The sequence below is a fragment of the Rousettus aegyptiacus genome, unplaced genomic scaffold (genome assembly GCF_014176215.1).
Source record: "Rousettus aegyptiacus isolate mRouAeg1 unplaced genomic scaffold, mRouAeg1.p scaffold_m13_p_10, whole genome shotgun sequence".
Classification (NCBI taxonomy): domain Eukaryota; kingdom Metazoa; phylum Chordata; class Mammalia; order Chiroptera; family Pteropodidae; genus Rousettus; species Rousettus aegyptiacus.
The window spans coordinates 71,996,006-72,009,286 of NW_023416285.1; the positions used below are offsets into that span (position 1 = coordinate 71,996,006).

Sequence of the window (13,281 nt, forward strand, 5' to 3'; positions counted from 1 at the left end):
GTGGAATCATGTTTGAATAATTTAGTGATTTTAAAGTTTTAAAAACTGCATAGGTAATACATGCACAGGATAAAGTTCAAATGATTTAAAGGTTATGCAGTGAAAACTATATCTCTCTCCTACCTCTACCCCCCAAAATAACTAGTGTTAGTAGTAATTTTTAAAGATTATCTGTCTGTCTGTTTGTCTGTTATCTATCTATCTATCTATCTATCTATCTATCTATCTATCTATCTATCATCATCTATCTATCTATTATCTCTCTCTCTCTCTCTCTCATCTATCATCTATCACCTATCATCTACCTGAGTCATTACATTGTACTAAATTTATGTACTTTATATATATTCTTTACTTAGCATATATCCAAAGGTCATTCATTCCCTGTCAAAACTTCTAAATCTGCCTAGTCTTTAATGGTTACACAGTTTTTGGTCTTCAGAAAAGAATGCCGCATGGTCCCTACACTCCTAATGGTGCCTTAGAAAGGAAGGATGTGACAAGAGACAGCTAACTGTTCCCTAATAAATATTCTTTGCTTCTTCCAGTTAGTAAAAGAACCCCTTGACTTTTTGACCGGCTGGGACATGGCCATCCAGATACAGACTACATTTCCCAGCTGCCATTGAACCTAGACATGGCCAGATGCCAATAAGATGTGAGTAGAAATGATCTGTGCCACTTTTAGGTCATGTCCTTTAAAGAAAGCTACTTGCCCTCAACTTCTTTTCCTTTTGCTGTACAATAGGATGAAAATATGGTAGTAAAATAGAAGATGCCTGGGAATGTGACCAACCTTGGAGTAGAACCAGTTTTTACAGAGAAATACATAAATTTATTCCACTGGCAATTGTTTGGTCTGTGTTAAACAACTGAATCACTATCTTTATAAATATAATAAGTGTCCTTGAAGAGTAGACATTTGCAATAAATGTTGAGCAGCATTCACCAGATAAAGTGCAGAATGACATTCCAGACTGCTACATGTACAAGGTTGGAGAAACTTAAATGATTTTTTAAAAGAGCAAGTAAGTGGCAGATGCGTTAGATCATTCAGGTGTGTTGTCATCAAAGTCCATAATCATTTTACAACATCATTAGCATTGTGTCTATTTAAGGTTTTTATTCCCCTGGAAAATGTTGATAGATGTGGGTATTACCCACATGAATTCCCTAATTCATTTGTGATTCACTGGAAATCTCAGAACAGATTTTCCCACTAGAATGACATAAAAGCCAGTCCTAAACAAACCTGGAGCTAACAGTGCTGAAGGATAGTCCCACCAGAGGGAAAATGACTAAAGGGCTATAATCTGGATGTGGTTCTCCCCTATACAAAAACTTTCTGAGTAGGAGAGTCCTGGGTTGACAAAAAGACATAATTTAAGGCCTAAAAATCAATTCCTTAAAATACAACCTGTGTTTTCTTTCTTTCTTTTCTTTTCTTTTCTTTTTTTTTTAGGCCAGGCGACTTGGTTGACCTCACAGATTTCAAGAAACTTGTCAGTTTATAATATCTTATTTTTATTTTTTTTATTTGTTATGCCTACAGCACCTGGTCTCCCTAGGTGGTCTCCCATCCAGGTGCTAACCAGGTCCAACCCTGCTTAACTTTCAAAATCAGACAGGATCAAGCTTGTTCAGGGTAACATGGCTGTAGAGGCAAATTGTGTTTTCTTGCAAAAACTTATATGCCAGCATCATCTACACTTTTTAAAGTACCTGAAAAAATAGTAAGCAACTTTCACAAAAATGGGATTAGGGAATTATGTGCTCAGTAAATAACTTCCTTAGCAGGTCTACAAACATGCTTTGCCTACATGAAAGAAGAAACCCACTACTAACAGCCAATAATAATAATAATACTTAACTTTTATTCAGGGTTTATCATGTGTTAGAAACTGTGCTAAACACTTTACGTGCATTATCTCATTTAAATCTAGGCAACAACTTTATGAGATGGATATAATGATTATCCCCGTTTTAGTGACAAGGAAACCAGGACTTACAGAGATTAAATAGCTTGCTCAAGTTCCCAAAGTTGGTTAGCAAGCAGCAGAGCTGGAATTTGATTTGAACTCAGGTCAGCCTGACTCCAGACCACCCTGTGCTATTGCACCTGGTTATATACAACAAGCTTGTGTGCACTTATGCATTAGAGCATAAAAGCTTCCCCATAACCACACAAGAGTCTTGATTGTGCACAAACAATATTTGTACACAGTCTAGTGTGTGATTAAAAATTCAAAAGTTTGTATTGTTGCATGCATGAATCTACAGATCCTAAAGCATATTTTTTTTTTCCATAGCCAATGCCTACTGAGTGATTACCTGAGCCCACCCAAGCAGATGTTTCAGGAAGTATTTCATAGTGCTCTGGGAGGGGATGACATCCCCAAGGGGTCTGCTTTGCACACTCCTCTCCTGGCCTATCACTTCTCTTTCAGGCAGGCTTCCTCAGAGTCCAGTTTAAAATAAGATACTAGAAGCAACCATATGGGGTTGAGTTTAGGAGATTGGCCCCAAATGGCAGGGATTATATTATTAGGTCCTCTCTCTTTGTGAATTAAGATTTCGTCCTAAAAGCAGAGAGTCAGTGCTTCTTCTGCAGCAGAGTGCCCAAATTGCCATCCAGTTTTGGTTAAGTATTGCAGTGGGCTGATTCAGCAAGGCCAATGCTTTCCAATCTGAGCAGACATCTGTTACAGGTGATAAATAAATTGTACTTAACCAAAGTCCACCAATGTCCTAAGAAACTAATTTATAGGTCCAGAACCTGCTGTACTGCAATGAATCAGAGAGTGAGTGGTTTTATGTAGTTCTCACAGCAACCTATGGGTGAGTGTTATTATTCTCGTTTTCCAGATGTATAAATTCAGGCTTGGAGGGGGATCAATAATTTGAATGAAGTTGCTCAGGGGGTAAATGGTGGAAACTCAGATTCAAAGTCCTATGTACTTTTCAGTGGTTCTGCTGCATTCATTGAACCTGTATTTGGAATGGGAAAATTATAGAAATGACTTAATTATATGGGGGAACATTTGACATTCTTTGTCCCTACTCCTTGGGCTATTTAAACAAGAAATATAAACATAAAATTACTCATCACCTCCAGCCCCAACTACTACTGGAAGCAGAATCACATTCTGAGATCATTGGTTGTTACTGAATAATGAGAACCCTTCTGGAGTTAAGCATCAGCTCCGAGGCTGTTCAGACCTGGAGGAGCCAGGCCAGACCCCAGAGTGTCAGAACTATCCGGCCTTTTCCCTGCAGCAGGATCATTTCCAACCACAGCCAGGACATCAGAGACATTAGCAAGCCTGCAACATCAAAACGGCCAGATCAATTCACAGAAGCACTCCGAAGAGAAACAAATCAATAAGTTCCTTCTCTGCAAGATTGATAACATCATCAGGAAGCAACAGATGCATTTTAGGGCATAGTACACCATGAAGGGAAGGTGAGCTCCCTGCACTACAGTCCTTCTCTGGAAAAGCAATTGCAAATCAGTGACTGAACATCAGTGCTTGTGGCACCTGTCACAACAGTAAAAGCTAATGTGCCCTATGCACTTGGTGGGTTTTGAGGGCTCGTCACACAGTCCGTCCTTTTTGATTAAGATCCTACAAGGTAGATGTTACCGCCCATATTTCACAGATGAGGTTCAGCTAAACCAAACTGTCCCATGTGTTCGAGACCACGGTTATGTATAACCAGGCTGGGACCCGAATCTTCAGACTTGAAACTCATGTTCTGCCTACTCACCCAGTGTCCCCCAAACTGCATTCGGTCTCTTACCACCTGCATAATTTTTGACACATCAGCGACTCTCTTATGCAATTTATTATTTTTTCTTCTCATTGATCTAGTTTTCTATACCTAAATAAATTTATATTAAAAGGAAATTCCCTGCCCCCAAAATGCTTTTTTTTGTTTAAATAAATTGCATTTTAAAAAGTCAGCGAACTCCAATAAAATAAAATAAATAAAATAATAACATGCCCAAGTGTAGCTTAATTAACCCAATTTTCCAGTGACATTCTAGTTAGGTCATATTGTCAGTCCATAAAAAGCGTAAGTACTTTCCTCTGCATTCTTATCTATCTATCTATCTATCTATCTATCTATCTATCTATCTATCATCTATCATCTATCTATCTATCTATTTATCTATCATTTTATGTTCTTATTTTTTAAATTTTTATTTATTTATTTTTTCATATATTTATTGATTCCCTCCTCTCACATTCCCTGGATACACCCTTTAATCAGCATCCTTATTGAAATGGTCTGAGCTCAGTTCCTTGCATTGATTTACTTGGACTATTATAATGGTCTCCTGGTTCAGTTCTTTCCTTGCAGGCTAATCCCTTTTAAATTTATCCTTCACAAGTTTCCAGCTTGATCTTTCCAAAGCACAAATCTACATTACCCTACACTTTCTACTGAACATATTTAATGACTCCCTGTCATTAGAACAAAATCTGAAATCCTACATTGGCTCACAAGGCACTCAATGAGGCAAGAGCCACATAATTCTTCTTTTTCTAACCTTCTAAATTTTACTCCAAAAAGCATCTAATTTAATGGGCTGTTTTGTTTTTTTTTTATATAACATTGAAACTTAACTCTTGCTAACATCCCTTCCATTTCTTTAATGTTTTCTTACCATCACCTTGAACTTCTCTAACAGAATCTGTTGAGAGAAGACACTCAATACTTGTCAATGGATCTGTAGAGAAGAGGAGTATTTCACACTTCTAGGCCAGGTGTTTTATGCGAGCAATGTTAAAAAAACCAGACAAACCATTTGCCAATTCATGAATTATGCGTAGATTTCTACTTTGCAAAGGTAATTCTTTAAAAACAAAGTTTATTCATCGATTACTTCCTTTTAGTAAGTGGAAATGTTGACTGAAATTTGGTTCTTGGTGTGAAAAGCAAGATTTTAGAAATTCAAACATACATTTAGAAATATACATTTAGAAAAGCATACACTTTCATCTATTAGCTGACTATGACTGAAGCAGAAGACTTTTTTAAAAAGCAATTACCAGTTGGAGGAGAAGTGTAAAATAATTTATGAGCTGGTTCATTTTTCTTTCTTCAGACATTAGTCTTGGTTGGCATGAAATAAGCCTACATATACCTTATGTACATTCTACTTTATGTTGCTTTTGCTTTATGAACTCAGTAGGCTCATCACAAATCCAAGAAATAGAGTATCAATTATGGGCCAGGCATATTCTGAAAAATAGGATTTTTTGATGCAATGACTAGCCAATGTGATAGATCTTCACTTTAATCCAGAGGCAAATCGACATGTTTAGTGTAGATGATTTTACAGATTATGCTTAGAAACTATGGTGATAGCATGGGAAATTATGTAAAACTGAGACATATCTATTCAGTGATTTGATTGTGGTCTTACTACAAATTCTTGTGTGTGTGTGTGTGTGTGTGTGTGTGTGTGTGTGTGTGTGTGTAGAGTAGGAGTAGGGAAGGTGAAGATAGAGGATGAGAGAGGGAAATAAAAGCAGAAGAAATGTGGACTTCTGCCAGGCACCCAGCATACCATAGTTCATTCAAACCTCATAGCACCTTGTGGTAAATATTATTAATTCTCATTTTAGAGATGTAGAGACAAGTTGTATGTATTGTAACCAGCTGACCAGGCTATAAAACCTGTTCTTTCCACTATTCCAAGCTAGTACCCAGGACTCTGGCCTCGAATCCAGTAGTCTGTCACACCTCTCTGATTCAGCTGAAAGATTTATTCCTTGGATGGGCAATTGAATTCTGTCTTTCCCACATTTTGAATTCTTAAAGTCTTATTTTCATTGTTTTGGACACATAGCTGGAGTCTCTTACTTATGAGCTGAGCATTTTTTTTTCCCCTTTAGCAAAATAAACATTGCCCACAGGGGTAATATTTGCTGATGTTATGGGCCATGGAAACTAATTTGATTTTATGTTTTCTGTATCTAAAGCAAGATTTCAAGTGGAATATAGGGATGAGATTCAGAACCTCTGTCTATTGCACTTCTGTCTTTATTTTGGAGTGGATTCAGGAGATAAAGAAGGCCACTGGATATTAGACTTCTTGCTAGAGGTGATATTCAAACTATCATCAACTAGAACTGACCAATTAAATGGAGTACCCATCAGAGAGTGTCTGATTTCTAGGGCCCCTCTCTGTGCTAGACACTAATGCTTTAGTTGCTGGATCATGCGAAAAGTCTAAGGGTCCCAGGAGAAAAGTTGGGATGGCCAGGGTCTCAGGTAGGCATTCAGAAGAACTTGGAGAAGTGATTCTTTACCATGTGATACAACTATATTTTAATATTTAATATTTAAACAACCAGGGCAGCCATATTGGTGCTTATTGCTCTGTTTTGACTGTCTTCCCTACCTTAGAGCTCCGAATCCACTCTCCCCAGCAGATGACTTCTCTATACTCGGCTGGTGCTGCTTCTGAAGAGAGTGGGAGAGAAATGGGGATTACAGGTAAACTTGAGGAGTTGTTCAGTCTTTCTTTGGCCTCCTAGCTCATCTATAAGCCTTGAGGAATAATGCTTTATGGAAACGATGACTGCCATTTACCAATATCCATTCTTCCCTTCCTATAATAATCCAACTCTGGAGTTATAGCTGGCACACAGCTGCCCAGTTAGACACTACCTTTCTCACCCTTCTTTGAACATTAAGGTGTTCATTTGTCTATTCTAGACAATGGAATTATACCACTTTCAAACTGTGCCTTTAAAAAAAATGAATGGGTTTCCCATTGCTCTTTTATTCTTTCCTATGGCTGGGATACATGCAAAAGATAAAGTAGACACCTTAAACCAGAAGGTTGCTTCATGTTGAAGATGGAAGATCTGCTCTGCTATCCTGGCCTCCTTAGTTATGGACCATTACAAAGGAGAGAAATGTTATGCCCTTCTTGTTTAAGCCACACAATATTGGGGTATATTTGTTATAGTGGCTTATACTCTACCCTAACAAACACTGCTCATTATTGGTGTCATTAGTTGGTTGGGTTTTCATAACTAACTACTTTTGAAAACAAAAAAGCCACAGTATATACAAAGGCTGTAAGGTAAAAACAAACCCCTCCACTCCCCCCCACCCACCAAAACACAAAAACTCAAAGTCCCTTAAGATAACTGAAAGAGAGTCTATGTGGAAAAAAGATGGGATGTATGAGGGAGTTGTCAAGAGAAGAAGTTGCAGAGATCAGTTTTAGAAGCCATGTTATGTGACTTTATTTCGAGTCTAGGAAGACTCATTGAAAAGTTTTGAGTAAGAGAGTAACCCTATCCAATTTCTATATTAGAAAGATTGCCCTAGAATGTGAAGAATGAACTGAGGGTGGGTGCAAAATTAGAGACTAGAACACTAGGTACAGGCTGTAGTATTAAATTGGGTGAAAAATAATGGTGGCTTTAACCGAATAAGAGAAAAGTAGACAAAAAAAAAGAGATGTTAGGCAGTGGAATCCTTGAGATTAAAGTCAAATGAGGAGGGTGGGTTGGTGAGGGAGAGGTGTTTAAGATGATACTCAGGTTTCTGGTTTGTGCTGTAGTTTGCGGTATTCAGAAAAGAGCATCTTGGTAAAGATCAGAAAGTTGATGAAGCTAGCATGCACTGGTCTCCCACTGTTCCTGTAAGAACTCCTTTCTGTTCATCTAATACTCTTTCTCCTTAACTCACTTCTCCCCTGAGGTCTTAGATGTGGATCTTATCTGAGTCTCTCTAGGCATACCTTTCACCAGTGGTTTTCCAAACTTTTCACTGATGATTCTTTTGAGGCAATCCCACATGTACTATACATTTTAAAATATTTTTTTTCCTAGAAAAAAGAATATATCAATTCTTGTGCCCATCACTTTAAACCCATTTCCAAAGCCTATTGTAGAGCAGATATCACTGCTCATGTCAGAAACCACAACTACCAGATGAGGTACCTGGGTTGCCCACCCACTTCAGAGATTCTTTGGAATTGCTTAAAAGTCAATCAGAGATTTGACCCACGATATTATTACAACAGTTGATATCATTCAATAAAAACTGAAGAAAAGTGACATTTTAGACAGTTTGTGCTACTAGAAATCAGATGTGTGGGGGGATTCTGCTAAGTTTTTTAAAATAATGAGCCTTGGAATATTCATTGCTAACCGTCTTACTCCTAGGGCTCTGGATTGACATTGATTCCATACTTTTTTCCTCCACAGTGAGGAATAATAATTTTAGGTCTCTTTTATGTCTGTTAATAGTTTCCCTTCCCTTTGAGAGAATTCTTATTCTACTTTGTGGGACTCTGGGGGTTTTAGCCATGACGTGCTTCTTCTCTGGCCACAGTGATAGACACATGTCCCAGACTAAACCAATTATAGTGCCCCTTCCTCCTGATAACAGTGATTGGTTCCAGAGGTATGGAACACTTTGGGCCACTCATAGTCTTCCCTGAAATTAATATAGATGCTAGATGAAAGAATCTTTCTTTTGCTGTTGTGGTTGTGAAGCGAGTCCTTTACCTGCAATCTCTTCTCCCTCTCTAGATCCCTTCTGTGGTAGTTGGGAGCAGGAGGTGGAGCTAATGAATGTCAGGAATTTATTTTAATGAGTTATCTTTCAGGCCCTGGACCTCCCACCCTGGTCCTCCTGCTCTTGGTCCTCTCTCCACTGCATTGCAGTAAGATGTGGGTAGGTTGTTTAGTAGAGAATTCACCACTAAATAACAATTGCCACCAATACCGCCACACTTCAGGGGAGGACAGTTTGCAACTAATTACTTCCCATGAAAACACCCAAACATAATTTTGTTCATTATTAAAATTTTCCAATAATAGATTTATCTTCCCTATTAAATAATACATTATTCTCCTACAAAAAAACACAGCAAACGAGAATTACTAGGCACTGCTTATATTAAATTGTTGTTTAATAAATTAAAACTCCTATGTTTATGAATAAACTAGGTCATCTGCACATTTTGTAAATTAGTAGTTTCTTGTAGTTATTCTTTCCTGGTCAAAGCCTAAAAGAGGGGGAAAGGAAAAATGATTATCATTATTATTTTATTGTTTTCAAGTAAACTACTGTTCTCTGCACTGTAGTTTAAAATAAACCACTCAGTCTAATACAGTAGAATCAATATTGTTGAGTATCAATCAATAAGAATGGATTTTAAAGACTATGGTTTGCAAACTTTTAAAGTTACAACTGGAGGCTATATCTACTTGATATATAAGACCTGATGAATAACCAACCCCTGCATTGGAAGATTCTTGATGAAATAAGCATTGTCCAAAATGATTTTAATTATTGGTCAAAATGTTTTTCCCTGTTACAGCTTCTGGGTGGGTTGAGAGTCTTTTCATTTTTATTTTAAGATAAGTCAACTTTTCTTCTGTCATCTTTTCAATTTGAGGTGATTAATATTTTCCATAGTCATGTCCAAAAAGGTTGACACTATTAAAGAATTTGTTACAAAGACTTCTCAGGTTACAAAATCCTTACTTACAGAATCATATAACACAAATAAATTGCCGCACTTTTTAAAAAAATTTTCTTACCCTCTTAAAGGTCACTAGGGACAGCAACCAAGCCACAGTAAGACTTGAGAAAACTGTGGAATTGTTTGAACCCATGTCTCACTCAACTATCTTTCTTTTCTTAAAGAATGAACATACTGCGTCTACTTTGCTCCCTCACTCTTGTTTTCAACAGTTATGGCTCAATCATTTGTATTGAGCTAATTCCCCTCCCTCATATCTACACACAACTATTCTTTAAGCACATTTCTCTCTGTTGTCTCTCTTTTAAACTATTGTCAATTATCTCAGGCATCTCCTTTTCTTTCCTGTGTGATTTCTCTCTCTTCCTTATCACTTCTTCCACCTCCTGTCTTCTTTTATCACCACATAGCAAAAATCAAAACCAAAACACAAAAACTTCATCTTATCTGATATATGTAAGAAGAGTGCTGATAGTAATAAAGAAAATAAAAGTTGAACACTGGACTGTAGATAACATAACAAGGAACCAGTACTGCCAAGTGTTACAGTTCCCTCACAAGTTTCCTTCAGAATCTCTACAAAACCCCTATGCTATATGCTTCTAATAAAGCCATTTAAGGTTATACTTATTTCATATTGAATATTTTTTCTGTTGAATCATTAATTTAAAAATGAATAATTTCTTCTTTTTTGGTCCCAAATATATGGTAGTTCAACTACATTAAATAAATTAACATTATTTTTATGTGTGCTGTAAGTTACAAAGAATTAACTTTTTAGTCACAACGATCTGGAATTAAGACATCTTGTATTAAAAAAATTAGTGTGTCTTCCTCAAAAAATTAAAAGCAAAACTACCTTTTGACCCAGTAATTGAATTTCTGGGTATTTATCCAAAGAAAAACAAAACACCAATTTGTAAAGATCTATGCACCCCTATGTTCATGGCAGTGCTATTCGCAATAGTCAAGGTATGGAAGCAACCTAAGTGCCCATCATGGATGATTGGATAAAGGAGTCATGGTACATATATACAATTAAATGTTACTCAGCCATAAAAATGAAATTTTACCATTTGCAATGACATGGATGGACCTAGAGGTTATTATTATGCTGAGTGAAATAAGTCAGACAGAGAAAGATAAACACCACATTTCACTTACATGCAGAATCTTAATGAACAAAAGGAACAAACAAAACAAAAATATACTTGCATATACAAAGGACAATCTGGTGATTGCCAGAGGGGAAGGAGATTGGGGGACTAGATAAAAACAGTAAGGGATGAATTTACAAATTGGTAGTTACAAAATGGTCTTGGGGGCATAGAGTACAGCATAGGAAATACAGTCAACAGTAATTTAATGGCTGTGTGTAGAGCCAAATGGGTGCTAGGGTAATCGGGGGATCTCTTCATAAATTATATAAATGTCTAACCAATGTACAATATACTTGAAACTAATATAAAATTAAAAAAAATTTAAATAGTGTGTCTTATTTATTTAGAGACATAACTGACATATAACATGTTGCAAGTTTAAGGTGTAGTACATGTTGATTTGATACATTTATATATTGCAATATGATTACCACTATTAGCTAACACCTCTATCACATTATGAAATTACCATTGTTTTTTTTTTGTAGTGGGAACAATTAAGATCTAGTCTCTTAGCAACTTTAAACTTTATAATACAGTATTATTTTAAAAGTTCTTTATTAAAAAACATAGTCAACTACTAGTATAAAATAAGTATTAAATGCAGTTTCATGTGTATGGTAGTTCATCCTTCTGAATCATCTGGACGTATTTTCACATTTTGCAAACCCACACACTTTTACTTCTGTTAAAGAAAAACCAAAGAGGAAGCCACAAGTTGAGTTTAACCCTAAGCCACCACCCACAGCTGCATAACCAAAATTTAAACTGTCCTAATTTCCCCCAAATTCTGACTCTGACCTCGAAAAATACTTAAACTTTCTTAATGTCAGTGTGATCTGTAGCTTCCTATCCAGTCACCTACAACAAGTCAGCTTATGCAGTGCTACTTCTCCAAGAGGAATGCAAATTTCTAGTAACCAATCACAATGTATAAACAATGTGCCTCCTAATTCATACTTTATAAATTGAGCTGTAACGGCTGACAACCAGTGTATGACCACTTTTGGTTTTGAAGTCTCCCTGTTCAGTTTGTTTCTTGCTCAATAAGATATTCGTGTCAAGTTAAGTTTTCTAAATTTTATTTTAACACCTCTTTACATTAAACGTTATCTCATTCATGGGGTCTAGAAATAATTGAAACTATAGACAACTCAAACTAGCCATACTGTATTTTTTTATGCATAAATGACAAAAGACAAATGTATTCCTCTCCCCGGTCCCCACCCTCCACTCCCTTAGACCTCATTGGAAGCCAAGCAAATACAATGTTAAAGAAAGACTACACGGCCATGACTGAATTTATTTTCCTTGACTGACAGATGGAGCTGAGTTGCAGCTCTGTCACACTCCTAGTCATTTACCTCATCACAGTAATCAGCAATGTGAGAACAATTTTGCTAATCAAAAGTGACTCAAGATATCCATTACTTCTTCCTCATCACTTCACCTTTGTAAATCTCTATTTTGCCACTAACGTCACTCCCCAGATGCTGTCCATTTCTTACCTAAGAGAAAAACAATTTCCTTTACTGGTTGCTTTTTACAATTCCACTTTTTAATTGCACCAGTAATCACAGATGCTTACAGTGATGGCTTATGACCACTACATGGCCATCTTCAAGCCCTTGTTATATGGTAACAAAATGTCCAAATATGTCTGCCTTCCTCCCTCTGGTTGCCAGTCCTTATATATATGGCTTTACAAATGGTCTGCATAGGCCATCCCTACACTTCGTGTGTGAGATCAACAGCTTTGACTATATGAACTTACCTCTCCTGGTCCTCGCCTGCTCAGAAACCTATGTTAAAGAAATTGCCATGTTTGTGGAGCCACACTGTCTTTTGAAACTTGAATATATTTTATAGGGGATGAAACAAAAATATTAGAATTGTAGGCTTTTAACTCAACTTTCTTCCTCTTAGATGTGTAATGAAGAAAACAGAAAGCATTCTTTTATTAGCGGCAATAATTCTTAGTTGCAATTATGAAGAGTTTGTCCTGTAAAAGGTTTCTTTGCCGTATGTGCTCTTATTCCTTGGACATTATCATTTTTCTAACTTAGATTGATTTTTGCCAAAGAGCAGAACTGTAATCAAATGTATCTTTTATATCCATATTAACATTAAGAAAATAATTTATTCTTTCCCATCATTAAGGGAAACTGTACCTACAAGGCAACATGTTTACCCACCACCCTAAAATACTTGAGCTGATTTTCTACAGGTCTCTTTCCATTTCATTCGCTGAAGATTGAAATTCTTCCTCCCTGATGGGGCATGGTCTCACTCTCTGAATGGTACTGATTGACCATTTCTTCTTGTTGGAAACAGAATATTCTTTCTTGTTCATCACTGGCTCACTTTTTGTAATAAGGAAAAGAGCTACTTTAAAAAGGAGGTTCTTTTTTGGATGGTAGCATTCCAATATTCCCAAGACCTGTAAGCAAGGTTTTCGTGGAACCTTTTAGTCCCTCACACTTAGCCTATTCCTTGTGACTAAAGTTGACCATAAAAGCTGGAAAATTGCTCTTCATTGGCAACTTTCTCCAATAATTGCTGTGTTTTTAAATAATATCATAGTCTTGCAATGCC

The 13,281-nt window shown here is 36.7% G+C and overlaps 1 pseudogene; it reads right to left on the bottom strand.

The window, feature by feature from the left end:
- Window positions 1-1,543: 1,543 nt before the first annotated feature.
- Window positions 1,544-1,662, bottom strand: LOC118608723 (annotated as a pseudogene).
- Between the last annotated feature and the right edge of the window lie 11,619 nt (window positions 1,663-13,281).